The sequence below is a fragment of the Lactuca virosa genome, chromosome 4 (assembly GCF_052849685.1).
Source record: "Lactuca virosa cultivar CGN04683 chromosome 4, Lactuca_virosa_CGN04683_v6, whole genome shotgun sequence".
NCBI classification, from domain to species: domain Eukaryota; kingdom Viridiplantae; phylum Streptophyta; class Magnoliopsida; order Asterales; family Asteraceae; genus Lactuca; species Lactuca virosa.
This window is the reverse complement of record NC_136429.1, coordinates 236,265,671-236,269,504: the sequence shown is the minus strand read 5'-3', so window position 1 is coordinate 236,269,504 and position 3,834 is coordinate 236,265,671.

Sequence of the window (3,834 nt, the reverse complement as noted above, 5' to 3'; positions counted from 1 at the left end):
TACATTATCATATAAGGCAACAAATATTTAATTAATTGGCAATTATCTACTATTTTGGCAAGGATATGCACCCAAAATCAATAAAAATCGGATTTTACTAATTAAAAACGTTTATGGTAAGTATCCCAAGCCAAAAAAGCAAGTAAATCGCGAATTTTAGCTCCCAGACCCTTGGACTCGTCGAGTCCACAATGGAACTCGTCGAGTAGGACCTACTCGTCGAGTCCATGAATGGACTCGGCGAGTCTGCCAGTCAGAACCCAAAAAATTCGATTTTTCAAGCAAGCAATGAACAATTAAGCATCAATTCACCATACAAACAGCCTAGGCTCTGATACCACTTATGGGTTATGAGCACTACAACATTCCTATGGTGTACATGCAAACCCTAAAGCTTTGGATCTAGTTTTTCTAATGAACATGCAATAATCATCCAAAGCCATAAACCCTAGATCTAGCATGTGATAATCAATATTAACATAAGAATAAGGGTTTAGATCTTACCTTGATTGTTATGTAGCAATAACAATCTATTCCTTCTTGTAATTGACTTCTGAAAGCTTAGAGTCACAAATGTCACTCCTCTAATGGCTCACAAACACCAAGAGCAAGAGAATGAGAACTCCAAAAACGTCCAGAAACCCTCTTGAAAAGGTTAGCCACGTTTTTGGGTCTCAAGGGGCCTTTAAATAGGTAGGCAATTAGGGTTATCTAACAAGGAAACCCTAATTTGACTGCTTAAGCCCTAAGCAGCCCATGGACCCCTTCTGGAACATGCCTTGGACGAAAAACATATGGGCTTCCCATAGATTTCGTCCAACCTATATTCCAAGGTGATCCATAGCCCAATTGCAATTATCTTATAATTACAATTCCAGTCCCCTAAGTTTAATTAATCTCTTTTAGCCACAAAATTAATTCTTAATTAATTATTGACTAATATTAATTAAACAATATGATTTCTCCTTTAATATATTATTCTCATAATATATTAATAAATCATAATTAATCCTCTCTCTCCATAAGTCATCCTATCAAGTTGCTTTGGTGAAGGCAACCCAAAAGGACCATGCACCATCGGGTCAAGTAGATACCAAAATAGTTATGGACTTAGACACCAATCCAACAGCTATAGCCAACATAACACTTATAAATTTAATATTTGCTACTGGTGAGAAGGTCTTATCATAGTCAACTCCCGAAGTTTGAGTAAAGCCCTTTGCAACCAGTCGCGCTTTATATGTGTGTACTTTCCCATCCATGTCGGTCTTCTTCTTGAAGATCCATTTGCACCCGACTGTCTTACGACCCGATACATTATCAACCAAGTTCCAAACTTGATTGTCATACATGGACTGAATCTCGCTGTCCATAGCCTCTTTCCGTTTTGCAGACTCGGAGCCTGCCATGGCTTCCTTGTAGTTGTTAGGTTCATCCAGATTTACCAGTATGCTATCAATGCTAAATGTATCACCTTCAGTAGTAATATGGAAACCATAAAACTCAGGTGTATTTCTTACTCTATTGGAATGCCTCAGAGGTAAGGACTCATCAATTGGATCAACTGGAGTTTCCTCCTCAGGTCGATTGCTAGTGTTTGAGGTTCGTTCACCGTTTGACTCTTGAAGCTCTTCAAGGTCAATTTGCCTCCCACTGTTTCCTTGGCCTATGAGTTCTCTCTCACGAAAGACTCCTCTCCTCGCAACGAAGACAACATTATCACTCGGTCTATAGAAGAGATATCCAAAGGATTTATGTGGGTATCTGATGAAAATACATCGCTTACTCCGAGGTTCGAGGGTGTCGTGAGTTTCTTTTCTCAGAAAAGCCTCGCAACCCCAAACTTTGATGTGGTCTAAAGTGGGAACTTTCCCTGTCCACATCTCGTGAGGTGTTTTGGAGACCTTTTTGGTAGGGACTAGATTAAGGATATGGGCGGTAGTATTTAAGGTATACCCCCAGAATGAGATAGGTAACGAAGCTCGACTCATCATGGAACAAACCATGTTTAGGAAGGTTCTATTGCGCCTCTCAGCCACATCATTAAGCTGTGGTGTCCCAGGTGGCGTCAATTGTGAAACAATTCCACATTCCTTAAGATAGTCAAGGAACTCGATACTAATATACTCTCTTCCACGATCGGATCGTAGCATCTTTATCTTCCTGCCCAATTGATCTCCACTTCTTGCTTAAACTCTTTGAAAATTTCAAAGGTTTCTGACTTATGCTTGATTAAGTAAGTATACCTATATCTACTATAATCATCAGTAAAAGTCACATAGAAACGGTTAGCATCCCTTGTGGCGGTTCTGAATGGTCCACACACATCAGTGTGTATGAGATCCAACAGACCTTCACCCCTTTCACAAGTACCAGTGAAGGGTGACTTGGTCATATTTCCAAGTAAACAAGATTCGCAAGTGTCATCCGACTTTAAGTCGAATGACTCCAAAACTCCATCGTTTCGGAGTTGGGCTATGCGCTTCTTGTTGACATGTCCAAGACGACAATGCCACAAGCATGCTTTGTCCAAATCATTGGAAGAATCAATATTCAACACATTATTTCCTAAGTTATCTACAATCATCACAGTTTCATATATACCATTGCAAGGTAATGCTTCAAAATAAAATAAACCATTAAAATAAGCACAAATACCGCCATTTTCATTATTGAAAGAAAAGGTAAAACCTTGTTTATACAAACTTTGAAAGGAAATAACATTTCTCGCCATATCGGCCGAGTTACAACAATTATTCAAATCTAAATTTAAACCATTACTAAGCAATAAAGAATAAACTCCAATCTTGGTCACAAGAGACACTTTCCTATTTCCCATGATTAAGTTTATCTTCCCGTGCTCCACATCCCTATTTCTTTTTAGTCCCTGCAAATCAGAACAAATGTGAATACCACAACCTGTATCAAGGACCCAAGAATTAACATGTGATGAGTTATAAGATTGAATAGTGTAAATACATGCAAAGGAGGGTTTGATCTTTCCATCCTTTATGTCCTGCAAGTACTTGGGGCAGCTTCGTTTCCAGTGCCCTTTATCATGACAGTGGAAGCACTCTGCTTCCTTCGGGTTAGAAGAGGGATTAACAAAACCAACTTTGGTCCCACTTGAAGAGGATCCATCAAGAGACTTTCCCTTGCGGCTCTTGTAGGGAGCCTTCCTCTTCTTGACCTTCCCATGTCTGATTGCCAGAACAGGGGCATAAGTAGTAGTAGGAGTTGACACAACCCCTTTGCCTTTCAGATTTCTTTCTATAGTCCTGAGAAGGCCTTGAAGATTGCTAAGAGTGACCTCCTCCTTGTTCATATGATAGGTCATATGAAACTGATCATCACAAGAAGGTAAAGAGTGTAGAATTATAGCTATGGCCAACTCTTCATCAAAATTGACATTCAATTTAGCAAGCGGTCCACGAATCTCATCATTTTCTGCAAGTGGGTCGTGATGGGTTCACCATCCTTCATTTTGGTTGTGATCATGGATGCAATGATCTCATACCTCTCATGTCGATCACTTTGATGGTATCTTTCCATCAGATCATGATACATTTCATAAGGATAGTAGTCCTCATAGGACTTCTGCACCTCAGCAGTCATGGTTGCAATCATAAGACACGACACCTTTGTCGCATCCCTCTCATGAGTAGTGTGTTTAGTGATTTGTTTAGGAGTAGCAGTGGCGACATCAATCTCTTTAAGCTCTTTATCAAGGATATATTCTTTGTCCTCAAAGCGAATATCCATCCTGATGTTTTCGAATCCAGTCATTGAAATTCGAGCCATCAAAAATGACCCTCCCACACAGATTCATTAGGG